Source organism: Carica papaya, chromosome 6, assembly GCF_054855325.1.
Source record: "Carica papaya isolate Zhongbai chromosome 6, ASM5485532v1, whole genome shotgun sequence".
NCBI lineage: Eukaryota > Viridiplantae > Streptophyta > Magnoliopsida > Brassicales > Caricaceae > Carica > Carica papaya.
Genome location: NC_142314.1, coordinates 20842420 through 20864526, shown reverse-complemented (window position 1 = coordinate 20864526; position 22107 = coordinate 20842420). Strand labels below are relative to the sequence as shown.

At 34.2% G+C, this 22107-nt stretch overlaps 2 long non-coding RNA genes across 2 annotated transcripts; both read right to left on the bottom strand.

Annotated features, from left to right (window-relative positions):
- Positions 1 to 10758: 10758 nt before the first annotated feature.
- Positions 10759 to 12319, bottom strand: LOC148253396 (uncharacterized). Its single transcript, XR_015821703.1, has 2 exons — positions 11830 to 12319; positions 10759 to 11375 (listed from the first exon to the last, which is right to left on the bottom strand). It is a non-coding gene; the product is annotated as an uncharacterized LOC148253396 (long non-coding RNA).
- A 5782-nt stretch (positions 12320 to 18101) lies between these two features.
- On the bottom strand, positions 18102 to 20259 carry LOC148253395 (uncharacterized). Its single transcript, XR_015821611.1, has 3 exons — positions 20024 to 20259; positions 19877 to 19942; positions 18102 to 18316 (listed from the first exon to the last, which is right to left on the bottom strand). It is a non-coding gene; the product is annotated as an uncharacterized LOC148253395 (long non-coding RNA).
- Between the last annotated feature and the right edge of the window lie 1848 nt (positions 20260 to 22107).

The following is a 22107-nucleotide window of genomic DNA, read 5'->3' as shown; positions in this document are numbered from 1 at the left end:
ATATTAAATAAAAAAAAATACTAATTTAACTTTTAATTCAAAATTATTTAAATGGTAATTTTTAATGAATTTTTTCTTAAAATATTAAAAAATAAATTTGTTATGAGGAATAAAAATTTAATTTTTTATAATTAATATAAAAAATTAATTTAAAACTAGAATTTTTTATTTATGATTATAAATTGAAAAAAATCTAAAAAATTATCTATTGCATAATATCTATTATTATCATTTCTATAACATAAATAAAGTAAGTAAATAAATTTTATTGAAAATAATTTTCAGTTTTGATAATTTTTAAATAATTAAATATTTACGTACATTCAATTAAGTTATTTATTTGAGTCATCTTTTTATTAATATGTACCCAATTAATATTTTTTGAAAAAAATATATAGTCGCATAAATATAAGAACTTTGAAAATATAATATCTGTTAAATTACTCCAATTAAAAATTCAATATAAATTAAACACTAAAAAACAACATAATTTCATATTAAACATACGCTTTCCTAATTATATATTAAGTATCCAGCACATTTTTTTCCAAATTTTCCAAATCCATATTAGAGTTTTACACTTCGACAAGAGTAACCCCCATTTTCAATAATCTAAAAATGCAAAGAAATTAAAAAATCAAAGACTACAAATGTAAAGGTCCGAAACCTTAAAAAAAATATATATATATATTGAAATATAAGAAAACAAATAATAATTTAGGATTTACATTCCTTACACAGTAAATTGGGATGTACAATAGGGTTACAGAAATGTCCATTTAAAAAAAATTAAAATAACAGAAATAGAAATGAAACTAAAATCCTATATGGGTTAACCTCCACTGGCAACTTTGATGGGGTCCGGGACGTAATATTTACTCGCAACCGTCCTGCTGTTCAGGATCTGGATCTTGATCTTCTTGATCTGTAATGGTTAAATAGGGGGAATAAGCTACACTAATCCAGTAAGAATATCACACTAATCACTGATACGGAAAATAGAATGTTGGTAAAAATTATAAAACAACTAATGAAGCCATTAATTCAGGTAAATTCATTTAACATGAAAATCATTTATTCCATACTTATCGTTATGAGTTCCCAAAATCGACCTATGAAGACAATAACTCAAACAATATTGTAATTTAGATCCAGGTGAGCAAGAATAGCAACTTACCCTTTTATCTACTTACTGGTACCCCTGGAGGTCCATAGGAATGTCCCCCTTATGCGTGAACTTAATAACTAGGTTTGTCAATTAACCAGCCGTCCTCATACTCCATCAAATAATGGGCGCCAAACATACCATCTCCTAAATATCTTGTTTGGTATGAGGGTAAACCATATCTCTCAAACCCCTCTGATATGAAATTTTTCAGCCCTGTCCGACTGAGGTAATATCAATAGTAGAATTTTTCTATGTACCAAGTCCGTCCACCCTTTTTCAAGGTACCCAATAAGCCTTTCATACATAGATTAACAACATTAATCAATCACCAATTACATATCAACATCCCATATTTACAAACCAGCAATTAGTCATGCAAAAAGACGGTATGTAAATCAAGAAAACATAATTGAGACATTTATTGCAAAACGAACCAACAAATGAGGACTATATAGTTAGACAAACTAAATAACTGAAAAAATAATTAAAACTAGCAATTTAGTGCACACAATATAATAGTAAGCATTTTAGGCAGTACAGGAGAAAATAAGCAGTAAACTAGGACAATTATGTACCGACCGGTTCTGACTCCACTAGTAACTTGTAATTAAGTTTAATATTTTTTAATTTTCACAAAACACAATATTATTGATTATTAAACTTCAATTTACCGTAACATAGTGTGGGATTCTTACCCCAGATCGGTGTCTGAAACACTATACTTTCTACTACGCCTCCTAGCGATCCCTGAATTTCTTAAATTTTTCTTGTAAAAATTAAAACATCTGTTACATATCCAAAAATATCCCAAAAGGTCAAAATCAGTGTTTTAAAACCTTTAAGGCCAATTTTAGGGCTTCGGCACGGCACCACCACCGTGCTCCGGCACCGGGTCAGCAGCTCACATTGGCGGTTCGTCTCGAACTGGCTAGTTTAAGTCAGTTTAGGTCAGTTTTAGCTGATTTTGCACGTAAACCTATGAAAAATCAATTTAGAAGACCTCGGTTGGCTAAAAAAGGAAAAAACCCAAAACCTACTAGCAGAAAGTCTTTGATTGAGGTGGTTTTGTCAATCGTTCTTCGCAGTTAAAGTTCCCTTTCGGCTAATTTGCACCATAAAAGGACGAAGAACACAATTATCAAAGAATCACGCGAAATTGAAAACGGAAAAGTGGTCATCAGATTGGGTTTTTGGCCGCCGCAGCTCGATCGGGCTTTACCCATAGTTTTTAGCTCTTTCGTCGGACCTTTGGCTCCAATATGGCTATATAGAGACTTAGGATTGAATTTCGAGCAGGAAGAGAAAATTTAATCTCTCTCTACAGTTGGTAGTTGCTCTGGTGCGGCGGCAGCAACATCCCTCTGACAGCTGGTCTTCCCTCTGGCCACCTCCTTCTTCTTCTCCAGTTGGGTGGCGACTAGGGTTTTGGGGCCGACTGAAGAGAGGTTTAAATACCTCTCTTATTTCTAATCTTCGTCGTCCATCTGAGTCAAAATGGAGCAAGGAGAGTCATCCGATCGTTGCTTATTTAGGTTGATTGCATGGACAAATCTGGATCGTCCATCACGATCAATCTCATCCGTCTGTTTGGGTCTAAAGAGGGAATGCATCTGGGTTGTTTGTACGCGCGGAATGAGATCTAGGCCATCAAATTTTCTAGGCACGTGGATCACTCACATAGCCTCCCGTGTGGTCACTTGTGTGGAGTCGATGTCAATGTATTCGCCACGCGGCGCATTTTGACTCGTCGTGACTACTGACCGGGCTATCCCACGTGGTAAAATCTTTTTTATTTTACGCTTTTACCTCTTATTTTCAAATTTTCTTTTAAAAACACCCTCCTTATTCACACTTTTAACCTTTTCTCTATAATTATTTTCAATTTCGTCCCTAATTTATTTTTTCTCAAAATTTTAACAAAATTTAAATTAAAATAAAATTTTAATTTTTTATATATACATTTTATAAATTAAAAAAAAATCATCCCGGGCTAAATTTCTTGGCCCGGATGTTACAACTCTCCCGCTCTTAAAAAGAAATTTGGTCTCTCAAATTTGTTACCCTCTCGCTAATCAAACAGTTGGGGTACTGGGCTCTGAAGTCCAATTCTAGCTCTCAAGTGACCTATTCCTTTGTGTGATTCTACCATAAGACCTTTACGAAGGAAATTTCTCTATTGCGAAGTTCTCTACTCTTCCGGCGTACAATGCCTACCGGTACCTCCTCATATGATAAATATTTCTAGAGTGAAAGTGGCACGTGAGACAGGATATGCGAGGGGTCCAGGTTGTTCTTGCATAGCATAAACACATAAAATATGTTATGGACTCTGGATAGCTCTGGAGGTAATGTTAGTCTGTAGGCAAACGTATCAATCCTGTCCAAGATTTAAAACGGTTCAATAGACCAAGAATTTTATTTTTTGCTCCTACCAAACTTGCTAATCCCCTTGAAAAGGGTGACCTTAAGAAATACCCGATCGCCTTTCTCAAATTTTAAATCTCTCATCCGGGTGTTCGCATAACTCTTTTACCTACTCTGAGCTATCTAGATGTTCTTCCTAATTTTAACTATCTTGGCTGTGGTCTCCTTTATAAGATATGGGCCAAACAATTTTATATCACCCACCTCTTCCTAATAGATCGACGACCTATAGGGTCGGCCATACAATATCTCATAAGAGATCATGTTGATACTTGTTTGGTAGCTGTTATTGTAGGCAAACTCTATCAAGAGTATGCGATCATCCGAATGGCCTCCGAAATCTAAAACACAAGCTTGGAGCATATCCTCTAGTGTGCAAATTGTTTGTTCTGATTGTCTATCAGTTTGAGAGTGGAATGTGGTGCTGAGGGATAGTTTTATTCCCATTGTTTGCTGAAAACTAGACCAAAACCGAGAGGTGAACCTAGGGTCTCTGTTGGATACCACTATCACTAGAACTCCATGTAGCTTGACTATCTCCCAAATATAAATTCTTACTAACTTGTTTAAGGGGTTAGTCATTTTGATAGCCAAGAAGTGAGAGGACTTAGTAAGTCGGTCAATAATTACTCAGGTAGCATCATGTCTCGAGCGTGTTTTAGGCAACTATGTTATAAAATCCATGATGATATGTTCTCATTTCCATTCCGGGATCGGTAATAGCTGAAGTAACCTGCCTAGGCGTTGATGTTCTATCTTAATCTGTTGATATACAAGACACTTGGAGATGAAATTAGTGATTTCTCTTTTCATCCTGCTCCACCAAAAACGGGATCGCATACTATGATACATCTTAGTACTTTTGAGTTGCATGGCGAACTTTGAGCTATGGGCCTATATCATGATGTCTCTTTTCAATTCACTATCATATGAAACACACACTCTGTCCTGGAACCTGAGCATGATGTCCCTTTTCAGTTTACTGTATGGTGAACTTTGAGTTATAGGCCTATATCATGATGTCTCTTTTCAGTATACTGTCATCTGGAACACACACTCTGTCCCATCGGCAGAAACTCAGAATTATGGATTTTGCTCCCTATTCAGTATCATTCCTGAGAGCTACTAGGGTCGAATTAGTCAATTATACTTTCTTTATTCTTTGAATTAGTTCGGGTTAGACAGTTAGACGGGCCAGACATGTGACATTCTTCAAGTCTTGAAGTCGTATATGTTGTGCAACCCTTATTACCTTGTATTTAGAAACTATTATGTGAGCCAACATACTTGCACTTTTCTATCTGAGTACATCGGCTACCTTATTGTCCTTGCCTAGGTGATAAAAAATCTTACAATCATAATTCTTGAGGAACTTTATCTAACACCTCTGATGCATGTTGAGATCTTTCTGAGTGAATATATGCTTCAACCTTTTTAATGGTCTGTATAAATCTCAAAAGTCTATCCATACAAATAGTGACGTCAAGTCTTTAAGGCATGGATCATAGCAGCAAGTTCTAAGTCGTGGGTGGGGTAATTTTTTTCATGACTCTTTAAATGGATGGACCCATAGACTATAACCTTCCCATGCTATATCAGAACACAATCCAACCTCAGATAGGGGGCATCATTATACATTGTGTATCTACCTGTTCCACTCGATAGAGGCAAAATGGGTGCAGTAGTCAATTGTTTCTTCAGTTCTGTAAAGTTTTCTTAATAATTCTCATTCCACTCAAACTTGACATTCTTCTTTGTAAGTTAGGTCAAAGGAGCAGCTAGGTTAGAAACCCCTTCCACAAACCTGCAGTAATAACCTGTTATTCCCATAAAGTTATAAATCTCCTTAATTGAAGTCAATTTTTTCCAACTAAGTACTGCCCCAACCTTCTCGAGATTCACTGACACTTCATCCTTTGATATTATGTGCCTTAAGAAGGTAGTCTGCTTAAGGTAGAACCTATACTTACTCAATTTTGCATACAATTTCTTTTTCCTGAGAACTTGTAAAACCTGGGTCAAGTGATGAGCGTGTTCCTCTTCGCTTTTTGAATAAACCAAAATATCATCAATAAATACAATGATGAACTGATTTAAGAATTGCCTAAAAATTCTGTTCATCAAATCCATAAAAGTAGCCAGCGCATTGGTTAGCTTAAAAGGTATAACCAGGAAACTCATAGTGTTCGTACCTAGTTCTGAAGGCTATTTTGAGAATGTCTTCTGCCATAATCTTTACCTGATGGTAACCCGAATGCAATTCTATCTTAGAAAAAACCTAAGCACCCTATAACTGATCAAAATGATCATCAATCCAAGAGATGGGGTATTTGTTCTTGATTATGACTCTATTTAATCCCATGTACTTGATACATAACCTTAGGGACCCATCCCATTTCCTTGCAAATGTGACTCTAGCACCCCAAGAAGATACACTGTGTCGGATGAACCCACTATTTTACAATTATTCGATCTGTTTCCTTAACTCTTCCATATCTATCTGACTTATGCGGTAATGGGCAACTGAGATGGGTTGGGTGTCAGGCTGAAGATTTATAGTAAATTCGACTTCCCTATCCATTGGCAGTCCGGGTAATTCATCAAGAAATACATATGAGAATTCTCGAACCACAGGGATCTCTTGAATGCAAATTTCTTTCTTAATTTTGCCTAATGTAGAAAAGACAACCAACTTAAAGTGTTATATTACAATACAATTGCCATGAGGGGAAAAGTATCTAAAACTTTTATTAATTTGTAAATGACTCTTCATTAGGAAGATTGAATACAAGATTCTTATGGAAACAGACTACGTTGTCGTGATACGCCACTAACTAGTTCATCCCCAGAATTACATCAAAATTCTTTGTATCTATTTCTATTAGGTCTACGCTCAATTCCCTATTAGTTATCTCTACGATACAAGCTTTGTATATGACCTCCCCTAACAGTGTCTCATGCCCAGGAGTAGATACAAACAACACAGAATCGAGATTTTTAAGTAACACATTCAATTTTTTTTGTAAAAGTATGTGAGATAAAAGAATATAAAATACCAGTATTGATCAAAACATGTGCAAAGTGGTTACAGATAGCTTCAGTATCCTGCTGGGTGAGGGTGTAAGCTCCACCATAGATGGTAAGTCTGACCTGATTCTGATTTTGTAAGCACTCTCTCGCGTAGTATTGAACAATTCCACATATACGGCATGTATTATTGAGACGATAGTAGGGTCAGTCTCCATGATCCTTACCATAGTGCTGGTAAATCCATATGCATCCTGCTGCTGGGGCTTGAGGAGGAGCTTGAGTCATAGGTCTAGGTTTTTTGTTCTGCTGAATCGGTGCAGTAGGTGTTGGTCTGCAGTGTAGAACTTGGAGTCTGGAATTGCCCACTGCTGGAGGGAAGATACGAAGGTTCCTCTCTACTAACTGTGACTTGGCCAAAACTACTGAGTAGGTTCTGAGCTCAAATACATACAGTTGTTGCCTTATCTCAGGATTGAGGCCCCACTCAAACTTCCTTGCCTTTCTGCCTTCATCCATCATACTCCCAAGGGAATACCAACCTAACTCTAAGAACCTTCAGGTATACTTTGACACTGTCATCTCACTTTGGATCATGTGTGTAAACTCCATTTTCTTCAAATGCCGAAGATGCTCTATGAGGTACTCTACATTAAAGGTTACCAGAAACTATTCTCAAATGACTAGAACAGGTAGGGTGGCCTGCTTCAGTTGTCACCAGCGACCTCACCCACGAGCATGTAGATGACAAGTACAACCTTATGTTCGGGAACTACCTCAAGAGTTGCGAAGGCCTTCTCTATCTCTACTAACTAATACTTGGCCTCTTCGAAGGAGAATGCCCCTGCAAATGTGGATGAGTTTAGTCTTTTATACCTCTCAATATAGTTTGGGTCCATCATAGGTGGAACTGAGTCCCATTGAAGAGGGACTAGATTGCGTTGGGGAGGGACCTGGTGGCGCTGCGGCGATACCTAGTTGTATGATAGGGGCACCAAACTATACTATGGCAGTGTCGGATGATATGGTGGAGGTGCAGGGCTGTATCGGGGTGGCACCGGGTCTTCTCGTTGCAGGCGTGGCTCAAACTATGGTAGTGGTAGAGGGTCAGACAACTCCCTCATTTCTTCTTGGGCCTGTTGGGTAGAGATAAGTCTCTTTAGCATCTCGAAGAGTCGATCGACATCCTCTCGAAGTGACCCATCCCGAGCTGCTCGGTTTAGTAAGGTCCTTCCTCTCCTCATATCCTTGTACCTGTATTTCACAAGAAATGGTTGAGTGACAGTTTGTATTTTAGTGATTAAATCTTTATGTAAGGAATAGTTCCGAGGAACACGGCTTTGATACCAACTGTAAATGTGCGAAATCTTAAAGAAAAGAATATATATTGCAATATGCATAAGTAAATAATAATTTAATGTTTACATTTCTTGCACAATAAATTAAGATGCTCAATAGGGTTACAGAAATATCCCTTAAAAAAAGTTAAAACAACAGAAATAGAAATGAAACTAAAATTCTATGGGGTTAACCTCCACTAACAACTTTGATGGGGTCCGGGAGGTAACATTTACTCAACCATCCTGTTGTTCAAGATCTAGATCTTGATTTTCTTGATCTGGAATGGTTATGTAGGGGGATAAGTTATACTAGCGCAGTAAGAATATCACATTAATCATTGATACAGAAAACTGAATATTGGTAAAAATTATAAAACAACTAATGGGGCAATTAATTCAAGTAAATTCATTTAACATGAAAATAGTTTACTCCATACTTACTATTATGAATTCCCAAAATTGACCTACGAAGACAATAACTCAAATAACATTCTGATTTTATATTCATGTGAGTAAGAATAACAACTTACCCTTTTACCTACTTACCAGTACCCATGGGGGGTCCATAGGAATGTCCCCTTACGCATGAACTTAAAAACTAAGTTTGTCAATTAACCGGCCGTCCCTATACCCTGTCCAGAAATAGGTGTCAAACATATCATCTTCTTGATACTCCGTTTAATATGAGGGTGAACTATATCTCTTAAACCCTTCTGGTATGAGACTTTTCAGCCCCATCCAACTGAGATAATGTCAACGATAGGGTTTTTCTATGTACCATGTCCGTCCACCATTTTCTAGGGTACCCAGTAAGCCTTTCATACATAAATTAACAACATTAATCAATCACCAATTACATATCAACATCTTATATTTACGAATCAACAATAATTCATGTAAAGAGATGGTATGTAAATCAAGAAAACATAATTGAGATATTTATTACAAAACAAACCAACAAATAAAAGTTATGTAGTTAGACAAACTAAATAACAGAGAAAGCAATTAAAGCTAGTAATTTAACGCACACAATATAATAGTAAGTATTTTAAGTAGTACAAGAGAAAATAAGAAGTAAAATAGGGCAATTATGTACTAACCGATTCCAACTTCACTAGTAACATGTAATTAATTTTAAGATTTTCTATTTTTTACAAAATACAGTATTATTGATTATTAAACTTCAATTTACCGTAACAAGAAAAAGGGTGAGGGATTCTTACCCCGGATCGGTGTCTAAAATACTGTAGTTTCCACTGCGGCTCCTGGTGGTCCCCAAGTTTCCTGAATTTTTTCTGCCAAAATTAAAACACTTGTCACATATCCACAAATACCCCAAAAGGCCAAAATTGGCATTTTAAAACCTTTTCGGCCAATTTTAGGGTTCCAACATGACAACACCGTGCTCCGACACTGGCTCTGTTGCCCACAATTGCAATTCACCTTGAGCTGGCCAGTTTCGGCCAATTTTAGCCGATTTTGCACGTGAACCTGTGAAAAACAAAGTTAGGAGGTCTCGGTTGACTGAAAAAGGCAAAAAACTAAAACCCTACCAATGGAAGGTCTTTAGGTCCGGCGGCTCCGCCGATCCTCCTTCGCGGCCAAAGTTTTCTTTTGGCTAACCTGCACCAAAAAAGGACAAATGATACAATAGTAAAAAAATCACGCAAAACGAAAAATGAGAAGGGGGTCATCAGAGGGGTTTTGAGTTTTTATTCTGCGGCAACTCGGTCGGAATTTGCCCGTGATTTTTAGCTCTCTCGTCGGCCATTTGGCTCCAATATGGCCATTGGGAAACTTGAGATTGAATTTCAAGCGAAAAGGAAAAAATTTTACCTCTCGACAGTCAGTGGTGGCGGCGGTAGCACTAGTGTGGCGGCGGTGGCGTCCCTCTAGCAACTAGTCTTCTATAAGGCTGCCTCCTTCTTCTTCTTCTTCTTTGGCTAAGTGTCAGATAAGGTTTCGGGGTTGACTAAAGAGAGGTTTAAATACCTCTCTTCTCTCTGATCCTGGCCATCCATTCACGTCAATATGGAGCAAGAAGAGTTATCTGATCGTTGCCTGTTTAGGCTAATTGCATGGGCAAATTTGGGTCGTCCATTGCGATCAATCTCATCTGTCTTATCGAGTCTAAAGAAGGAATGTATCTAGGTCGTTCATGCGTGCAGAATGCGATCTGGGCCATCGGATCATCCGCGTGGAGCCGATGTCAGCGTGTCCACCATGCGGCACATTCTGACTCATTATGGCTGCTTACCAGGGCGTATCACATTGCCAAACTTTCTCTTTTTGCGATTTTACCCCATATTTTTAAATTTTCTTTCAAAAATATCACCTTATTCACACTTTCATCTATTTTTTCCAGAATTATTTTCAATTTCGTCCATAATTTATTTTTTCTAAAAAATTTAACAAAATTTAAATTAAAATTAAAATTTAATTATTTATACATATATTTTATAAATTGAAAAAAATCATCCCGGGTTAAATTTTGGAGCTCGAGTGTTACAACAAATCAACAAGTTTTAATATTCGAAATTGAGATTTAATATAAGTCATTAGTTAATGATTGAAGGAAATTACTTACGAAAAAACTATGCTATTCATAAGGCCAATCCATGAAAGTAGCATGGAGTGCCTAAATTCTAAGAAGAATTGTATAAAGTTACTGGTAGACCCTTTGTTTTGTGGTTTCAGCTTCCATACAGAGTGTCTAAATCTTTGAATACAAGGACATCCCTGGCAATACAAATTTGAGGTTGAGTTTTTCCTGACTAGATGAATATGATTCAAGAGAAGTTTTGCCACACAGGATTTCTAATTCAATTAACATTAAATTAGAGTCCACAAATACTTGTAATATCCTTCCTCCATAAATAGGATTCAGGGAACTTTGCTGATATTTTTTCTTCTAATCTTCTATAAATGCACACAGCCACAGGTGGCTAGCTCCCACATCCACGATGAGGATGTGCTCCAATATGCTATCTCCCAAGTCTTACCTAACACATTCAGTAAGTTGATAGGCTTGATCAACCCACTATAATGATTAATTTACAAATTAAAGATATCTTTGTTCACGATTTGAAGATCTACATATTCTACATTCTTAGAAAAGCTAACACATGAGTTGACCGCCTTACCCAACAAGTGGATCATATTTATGAACGCTACATGAAATTGGATTAATCTCCTGATGCCCTCAATAAGTAGTGATGTTGTTTGGCAAAGTTAATAGCTCATAATATGTAATTCTCTTTCCTTTGTTTTATTATCCAGAAAAAAGAAATATTTAATGAAAATTTCAAGCGTATCCATCAGTGTCTTGGGCTTCTTTTTTAGTAAGCCTGGCTGTAAAACCATTGAAGCTGTTTGAATAGCTGTAGAGCATTGACTCCCAAGCTTTAAGACTATCACTGCAATTATAAATGCAAAATAAACATAGTTAATTAGTCCAAAAAAAAAGGAAAAACACCCACATAAACATCCACATATATATATATATATATATAGACACACAATTTATTACATACACATATATATACATGTAAGTAAGTACGTAATAATATTCTTCTTTTTTCTCTCAAAGAAAGTACTTGTAATTTCTTTCAAGAGAATTCAAGAACATTAAGAGAATTTTATATTAGTTTATGCTTGTGGTTAAGTGATGCCTCAAAACTCATCTTAGCTTGAATCTGTAGTAAGAGGCTCTGATGTAGTAGAGAGAAGCGTGGTAAAGCAATAAGCCCTGATGTTGCTATTTTGAAAATTTAAAGTGCAAGCTGAGAAATTAAGTGAGACACAGGCAAAGAAAGAATTTTTTTATTTTCTTATCATAGGAGAATAATACTAAAAGCGAAAGAAAGAAACCTTCTTTCTGATGCGAGAATGCCAAACAGCCCTGTCTTCTTTTCTGGTTCTGGCTTTGGCTTCCAGTTGCAGCATGGAAGTAGGCGTGGACATAGAGGATAGTTTTCGGGTTCCCAATTTGAGGGAATGTAAACTCCCCAGAAACGCAGTTCTAACCATGATGACGCTGAATAACAACTCGTACCGGGGATCGAAGCCTTTGCCATACTTCTTCGATATACCTTTTCTTCATCTGCTACAATTCTTTTTTCTATTTAAAAAAAGTTTGAACAACTTGAGGAAGAGGGTAAAATGTGATAATGAAGCACACTCGAAACAAATCGTGAGAGGATTATGAGGAATTTTCTCTGGCATGGAGTGGATGAGTCTTCACGGGACCATTTGGTTAGATGGGAGTCCATGGTATGGTTGTTTCCTCTGGAATTTAACTCTTTGTGGGAATAAGGTTATCAAAAGAGTTGAAGCAAGACAGCCGAATCGAAGAAGTGGAAGCAGAAGATAGAAGCAGAAGAAGAAAATGCAAGCTGATGTGAAGAAGAAACAGGTCGGGTTGGAAGAAAAACAAAATTTGGGTTTAAGGGTAAAACTGGAAGTAAAAAAATTGTGAGGTTAAATAATGAAGAAAAATATTTAACTATCAAAAACTACAGAATCAATGATTTTAAAAATAGAAGAAAAATGGTGAAAAATTTATCACCAAATGACCATACTATCTGTTTGGAAGTGGATTCAAATAAAACAAATTCAAAATTACCATATCGTACATTAGTTATATATAATCCAAATACACTGTTAGACTTTATAGTGATATCTGACTGTTTATATTTCAAATGTTTTAGCAAAATTTTAATACTTACAGTATATTATAGTTGAAATATATTTGATTAACTGAGAGAATGACAATCACTACAGAAATATATGAATGTTATTACTTATTTTAATATAAATGAATGAAAGGTAACAACTATAATTATACATGAAAATCTAGGTTGTGATACAAACTCACAAAGAACAATGTGATAGATCTCAGTCAGAGAGGCGAGTGAGATAATTTTTCTACTTATAGTGGTAAAGAACCAGTAAAGATTTCTAAAAATTTACTTACTTTATACATCTAATTTAGAAGCTTAAATACATGTGAGATTGAGCAGCATTGCATGTTTCTACGAATTGAGATAAAGTAAAAGAACTGAAATTCAACAACTACATGATACTGAAAAATAAAAACTGAAATTAATTGACTTGATTCTGTTGGTGACACATTCTACTGTGTTGACTGGTTCTTCCACCTTCTTTCTTATGTTTTTCTTTTTCTTTCAATTAAGATATTTTGCATTTTGGATGGGCCTCCTTTGGGATCTTTTGGGCTTATCAGGATGCCAAAAATCTCGACTTCTCTCGTCTTACTGTAGCACGACTCAAATACTCGAGTGAATAAAACTCAATAATAAGAACAGGAGCAACTCACTGATTTTTTTGGGATTAGGGAAAGCACAAGTTGTTAGAATCCTTAATTCTTAAATAAATATAATCAAACAAGTAATAACTATATTCATAATTCTTCTAGGAATATGAATATTCTTCAATAGTATATTTTTTATAAAAATAAAAGATTAAATACATGATAATTTTTTATATTATTCTCATTTTATTATTAAAGTTTAATAGTATTTTTTGTTCTCAACAAATTATTGTAGTTGAAAGAATTTTTAGAATGATCCTCTCAACATAATAGAAGTAAAGTCTCAATTAAGTCAATACAAGTGGCCGTTAATGCATGTGACATGGCAACAAAATCGAACTTGGAAAATTTTTTCAAGGGGCATCCACATATGTCAATAAATGCTCCCTCAAACTCGATGTCCCTTAAACCTTAAAGCTCCAAATTAATCTTTTTCTAACCAAGTAAAAGCTCCCCACCAATCTTTATGCTCAACCGGTTCCCAAACCCTAAAACATATTAGTTCTTGACTCATCATTATAATAGAGAAGTAGAGAAGTGTTTCACTAAGTAAATAAGTGAAAATGTATAAATAAACAGAAAAGCAATGTATACAGTTTTAGAGCATTTTGAGAAGTAAATAAGCAGAAGTAGTTGTCTTTGGAGCATTTGAAGAATAGAAAAGTAAAAGAAAATGACTCTGTAGCATTTCGAGAAGTAGAAAAGTATAGACAAAGAAGCATACCATGAGCAAAAGGGGCAGAAACAAAGCACAAACGAAAAGGAAAGAAGTAAAGAAACAACTAAGGAGAAAGATGCAGGGATGGAGAAAATGAGAGAGACATAGATAAGTATGTCTTCCCGGCGTCTGGTTTGGAGTCATTTCTTGATTTGTTTTGAGTGAAATGCAAAATGATTTATGGATAATTGGAGAGATAAACATAACTTGGGGAAGTCATTTTGTGGTTTTTCTTCTGTCATTCCTCTTTGCAACTTCACTTGAATTTTTGTTAATATTGCTATATGGTGCATTTGGAAATCTAAAAGAATATGGCTTTATTAAGTTATACTATGATCAAATTACTCTTGTATTTACACTGATGTTATAATGATTGATTTGAATTAGAAACAAAAATCAAGGCCTTTTGTGGTCAGGTTTTATGATTATTATTTAAAGTTCATACAGATTTCTAATAATCAACTAGTGGTAATTTTTTAGGGCAGACTTGGTTGGGAACATTTGTAGGTGTCACTAATAGATATATTTGTATTTATTATACTGAGATTAAATTATTAATATTTAAAAAATAATGGATACACTTATAATTGTACTCAAACCTCAATAATTGTTTTGTATGTGGGGTACCAAGTATCTTTACTAGATTTTAGAGCAAATAGAATTATTTGGGAAAAATCACATTTTAAAATAGCAGAAAATCAAGATACAGAACCTATAGATTCAATGTATATAAATAAATTAAATTTCATATTAATATTAAAAGATTAAAGACCATGTCATATCCAGCTGCCACTGCACCCGAGTCACGTTTGTGTATGATATATCGCAGACATGCATTCACGACACACACACACACACACATATATATACACATATATAAACTACATGCACCCATGCACCCAATTATATGTGTGTATATAAGATATTTCTTTCGAAAGATGTATATATATATATATTGACTAAGTCAAATCTCAAAAATAATACATAGAGGTTAGAATATTGATTAATTCAACAAGAACTCCCGACCGATTTTTTCTTATCCTCCTAAAATAATGTTATATGTTATCCATATCTTTTATATATGATATAAACAAGATATTGATATGAATATCTAATATATGTATTCACGTTTGAACTGGCTTTTGTTAAATAATTATTTCTATTCTTATTCATACAAGAGGTTTTAGTTTCAGCTCTAATTTAACACAAAATAAGTATGTATATTACCTTGTATTCAAAACAAATATGTATATATATATATATATATATTAAGTCAAATTTGTGAGGAGGCAAAAGTAATTTTAACTTCTATTAACTAAAATTTTGTATTATTTAAAGTTTTTGTACATAAAAAAATATGGTATAGAAAATATAAAACCAAGTCCTAATCCTATGAGTACATTTAAGAAGCTTGATAAAGATAGAAATGGAAAATCTATTAATAACAAGATTTATAGAGGCATGATAGGACCTTTTTTTTACTTTATGGCAAGTAGTGTGTGCATATGTGCTTGTATTCAAGCTAATCCAAAAGAGTCACACTTATATGTTATCAAGAAGATATTTAAGTACTTAAAAAGACACACAATTCCTAGGACTATAGTATCCAAGAAGAAATTCCCTAGAGTTAAATAATTATTCCGATATTGAATTTAGGAGATGTAAAATTGATAAAAACAGTACTAAGGGATCATGTTAATTTTTGGAAATATGTTTGTCTCTTGGTTTTCCAAGAAACAAAAATCAGTTGCTTTATCAACTGTGGAAACATAAAACGTTGTAGCTGAAAATTATTATGCTCAAGTCCTATAGATGAGTCAATAACCCCGCATAATTCTTTAAAACCAAACACAAAGAAATAAGACATCATTTCATGAGGGATCATATTAAAAAAGGAGATGGGAAACTTGGATTTATCCATGCAAAGCTTTAACTTGTTGATATTTTTTTTAAAGCCTTTAAATATGAAGAAATTCTCTATGATTAGAGGAAAGTTAGGGATGTGTAATCTAGATGAGTACACTCAGTGTTCTGTGCTTGAAATTTATTCGTGCTAAATTATGTGATTCATAAAATTATATCGTACTATATGATGTATTGTTTATATGTGTGTCATGAGGTACGTTCTTCAAATTGCATTTAGATTATTTTGCTAAAACAACAGTGTCAATTTGGTATATGTGACGTAATAACAAACATTATTTGAATCGCATTAAGAGATAGGTTGATTGATTGTTAGAATGTCTAATGTGCTAAAATGAGTTATCATTATGATCACATTAAACAACTTAGAACTCTCATATTACCAATTTAACGCACTAAAATAACATTTTAAATGGAGTAGTAGTTTTATGATTAATGTACAATCTCAAAACTCTAAATTTCAACATCCAAAAGCCGTTAATCCTATATGTGTTAATAGATTCATCATTACCTATAATAACCCAGATTTTTTGCATTTTGATTTCTCGTGTTTAGTACGTTTGATTATGCGTGTATATGTATCTAGTAAGATGTAATAAGGATAAGAACTCAGTTTAATGACAAGTGGGAAGGAAATAGTAAAAAATTAGATTAAAGAAAATCCCTAAATAGTGAGAATATTTTCTCAAAGGGAAAATCGAGATTTCTCGGCAAAGAAATATTTCTTGAGGCTGAAATGAGATCTTAACAAGATGAAAAATATTTTGAGACTATGAGAAAAATGTTAGAAGTGATATTCAAAAGAGAACATGAGTTAGGTTACGTATGAAAACCCTAATTCGTGAAAAATAGGAGAAAATGACATTTTATGATTAAAACATGTCCTGATACCAAAATACATAGAACTTGAAGCCTAAATTTGAGAAGGCAAGCTAAGACATGAAATAAGAGAGAGATTAAAGAAAACATTTGAAAATTTGAGAAAAAATTAAGAAAAATCGAGAGGCATGTGGAGAAGCTTATAATGGTTTACTATTATTAGCCTTATGGGCTTATATGAGCGAAGGAGTCTAATAAGAAAATGAAAGAGTGTAGAAGAATCTAGAATATGGATAAAGTGACATGATGAAAGATGGTAACCTTTTAAATGAAGTGATATAATGAAAAGTAATAACTTTTAGATAAAGTGTTATAATAAAAAGTATTAATTTTTAGATAAAGTAGTATATAAAAGGTGAAAAATTTTAGATGAAGTAACATGGCAAAGTGGTGGCAACCTTTCTCTCGTGACTCCCCACTCCTATAAACAAGGTATTATGGAATGGAGGAAAAGACATTATGGATTGGAGAGAAATAACAAGAAGCATAAAGGTGAAGAAAGAAGGAAGAGTACAAAGTGTTTACTTTTATAAGAGTATTGTAAGGTTTTTTAGATAAAAATTTTGAAAAAATTCCCCTAAATTTATGAGAGCAAAAGAAAAGGAAGAGAAGGCTCATGGTTAAAAGAAAGTTATAAACTTTAAGAAATGTAAGTTATTTTTTAAGTCTTAAAATTCAGTTCTTCTTTAATATTTGGGATTAATTTTTGAGTATTTTGTTGGATATTTTTGAGTCAAAAAAATAACCAAAAATCATCTCGGAACTTTGCTAGATTTTCAAGAGGAAAAGATCATAAATAAAAATAGGACTCTATTGGAATTGAGATTATGTGTTCCACAAGAAACTTGAAGCAATAAAAGGGGAGACTTTATCCGAGTGGATACATAAAGTGATAGATAAAAAGAAATATTTGGAATACAACTGTTAAAGACCTAAGGTAAGTGGGTATTATGGTTTCATTAGCCTACGTAACTTTAAAGTATTTTATGTATTTTAGTATAGAAAATGTGTAAAAAGATGTTGTGATTCTATGGCCTATGTATTTTTGAAAAATATTTTATGTGTATTTTCGTATATGCAAAATAAGTATTTGTTAAGTTTTACTTTGATATAAGTGTTACTTCATTTTTTATTTTTGAAATGTGATTTTAATATGTGTGCATCATTCATTATGAAAATAAAAAGTTCTGAAAGCACCTGCATTATGTTAGGCTTTAATGTTGTGACGTCCCGATGCTAATTATAGCACTAATGCACAATCAAGCAAATAAAAGAGAGCAAATGATAAAATACCAGAAGAAATATTCCATCCATATATACATATATTGTACACTGAGGCAAGTAAGGCTATGATATTTGTTTGTATAGTAAAGATAACCTATGATAAAATACATAAGCTAACCTCACAAAACAAAACACCAGAAAGATCTCCTCTCCTCTCCTCTCTTACCCGTCCTGGAAAGGATCCAGATAAGGCTCTTCAGAGTGGCCTTCCAAGTCATTATCTAAGAGATTTGGATTAGAGGTGAGTTCCAAAAACTCAATAAGAAAGATAGTATTAAAGTCATACAAACATATTTAAAAATGATTAATTAATGCACTTAATTAAAAATAATAATGTTATTTATTTATGTTAACCATAGCAATTTAACCATGATGCCCAAGTCCGATTCAATAACTCTAAAGACATTCAATACCGTATTCAATCATAACTCGCACAACTTAATAACGCCAACAATGTTGAATACCATATTCAATCATAACTCGCACAACTTAATAACGCCAATAGTGCTCAATACCATATTCAATAACCTAATGCACGCACACAACTACAGAACACACACACACTAAACTAGACTCTTCTTTTGAGTTTTATTATAATTTATTAATCTTTAATTTAAATAAATTGTTTACAGTCTCATACACGCGACAGTTTACACCTCTTTCCCAAAGAGGCAACATAGACATCAATCAAAGTCATGAATGGGGACGTCAATCAATCAATCAATACATCAATAGATGTCAAATAAATACAATGGTTCAATCACTCTGGTTGTCATCATACAGTTTCACTCGGCCGCTGTAACATGAATTTAATGATTCAGTTTTCCATCCTAGAAACACTAATCGATCCCAAACCTAGAACCTAATAACCAGCACTTGCACTATGATCAAGTCTCAAAACAATATAATTAGGCCCTCTAAAGGAAATTAGGCAAATCGGATTTTACCGGACTCTCTGTAAATTAATTCTTGGACACTTAATTTTATTTTTCTCATGATTTTTTAATTTTAATCCTAATATCTAACAATAAAATTTAAACCCCCTTTTTGTTTCTTAAGTTTTATTTCAAGTGTTAATTTTAATGATTTTATTAATTTTAATTATTAGTTAAATTTTAGGGAATTTTATTTGTTTATTTAATTTAATTTGAATATTATTATTTTTTAAATTATTTCTTTAATTTCCTCTCAATCTCAATAGTTTCTCAATTTCTCCATTTTATCCAAAATCTCATTTTTTTTTTATTCTAATTTTTTCCCACTTTTCCCAACTTCCCCATTTTCTTGCATTCAAAACACTATTAGCAATTTTTTTCTTGCACTTTTACCTCTGTTATGCATTTAAATTCAAACAAGCATGTTAATAAACGTTGTAGTTCATTCATGAAACATAAAAATACAATTTTAAATACTGAAGCCATTTATACACACACTCACTCTTGTACTTTAATTAAAACAACAAGCACAGCCTCGTTTCATGCACTTTTTACCCTCTCCATCCATCTATAAAACTCTAAATTTGTATAAACCAGATTACTATCTTTCTTACCCTACTAACGCATGAAGGGGAGTTATCTGAGACAAGAAAAACAATCTGCAACTCGCCTACGCGACGGGGCGGAGTCAATGACCGATTTGGAATAAATCCGTGAATTCTAAAGTGTTTCGATCATAGAAAATTAGTTCCTAATCATCCTAAGACCTTATTAAACTAATCTGGAACTTGAAATTGAAAAAATTCGAAGCTAGAAGTTGCAGTTACGAAAAGAACATAAGCTTACCGAAAACAGAGTTGTTTCTGGTGCAGTAGAGGAAGAATGCTTCTATTTTGGAGTTGCTGCGCGACTCTGGGCATTTAAAATGGTTACAGGGGATGATAAGAAGCTGGGGGAGATACATACGAATCATTAGAAGGAAAATAAACTCACCTACGTGCGAAAAGAAGCCGGGTTCTCTCGACAGAGGCGTACGTAACGCACCCTCTAGTTTTCTTGTTTTTAGTTTCTGTCTAGAATTTTTTTTTTTTCCTTTATATTTTCTCACCTAATTCAGCTATCTCTTTTCCCTCTCTTGCGGACGAGGATGAAAATACAAAAATAAGATTGAAAAACCTTTTAAACAGAGAACCCATTCAGATTTTTTTCTCTCCTGGCACACACGCACACAATGCGTGTCCTTGCTGCAACATGGAGCAGCTGGCTGGAGGAAGAGGAATGGTTGACCGCAACAGCTGGCTGGCAAGATAGCTGCAGCAACACTCTTCTCACCCGGACTCCCCAAATGGCGGGATCAGTTTCCACCTCTTCAGTATAAGGAATTTCTTAATTAATTATTTTTTTTCAATTACCTTTTTTTTCTTTTAATTAATTTAAACATGATTAATTAATTTAACATGTTGGAAAGGAGAAGAAAGAGAACAATGGAGAAAAAATTACTCTGATTTTTCTAATGGTATTCATGGACAACAAAAAGATATATGCAGCTTGTTGTACAATGGCAAAGAGAAAAGACAAAAAAAATGATTACAATTAACATACTAATTTTATCTAATCTAATCACTAATTAATCTTAATACTCCCCATCAAGAGGCAGAATACAAATTTATTGTACCCATCTTGTTTAATAAATTGTCAAACTATATGGGATGAAGAGCTTTTGTCATTAAATCTGCCAGTTGATTCCGAGTGTATATATGCATTGTTTTCAAGGTACCATCTTGAATTCTTTCTCGGACAAAATGACAGTCAAGTTCAATATCTTTTGTTCTCTCATGATATACAGGATTCGAAGCAATGTGTAGAGCTGTCTGATTATCACAGTAAAGCAATGCAGGACATTGATGTTGCACCTTTAAATCTCGCAACAAATTTAGAATCCACACTATTTCACATGTAGTATTGGCTTGGGAACGATACTTGGCTTCTGCAGATGACCGAGATACAACTTGTTGTTTCTTTGATTTTCATGATACTAATGAAGATCCAAGAAAAACACAATAACCAGTTAGAGATCTTCTAGTGTTAGAACATGTGTCCCAATCAGCATCAGAAAAGCCTTAATCTGAACGGTAGATGATGAAGGAAAGAAGAGACCCTGTCCAGGTGTTCTCTTAATGTACTGAAGAATCCGCAAAGCAGCCTGAAGGTGACTTGTCCTGGGAGCAGCTAAGAACTGACTCAGTCTATTGACAGAATAGCATATATCAGGACGAATGATGGTTAAATACAACAGTTTTCCAATCAGTCGCCGATAACTTTTGATATCACACAGAGGTTCTCCATCATCTTGGGACATCTTAATATTGGGTTCCATTAGAGTAGATGAGGGCCTACAACCAAGGTACCCAGTTTCAATCAACAGATCCAAAGCATATTTTCTTTGGCATAAAGTGATTCATGTGTCATTTCTTGCAATTTCAAGTCCAAGAAAATATCGGAGAGTTCCCAAATCTTTCATTTTAAATTTTTGTTTGAGTGCAACCTTGAGTTCTTCGACGGCATGATTATCATTACCAGCAATAACAATATCATCAACATACACCAACAATGCTAGAAAAACATTACCCTAATGTTTGACAAACAAGGAGTGGTCACATTGTGACTGATGGAAACCTTCTTGAAGTAATACTTGTGAGAACTTGTGAAACCATTGTCGGGAAGCCTGTCTCAACCCATAGATTGACTTGTGTAGCCGGCAAACAGGTTGATGTGGAAGAGTCTCCCCCTCTCGAGGAGAATAGCCTCGAGGAATATTCATATAAACTTCTTCGTGAAGGTCACCATGAAGGAAAGCATTGGTGACGTCTAACTGAGTCAGACTCCAACCATGAATAGCAACCAGTGAAAGCAAAATTTTTACAGTAACCAATTTTGCAACAGGAGAGAAAGTGTCAATGAAATCAATGCCAAATTGTTGTGTGTAGCCCTTAGCAACCAGACGGGCTTTGTGTCTCTCTACGGTCCCATCGGCTTGATATTTAACTTTATAAACCCACTTACAATCAACAAGTTTC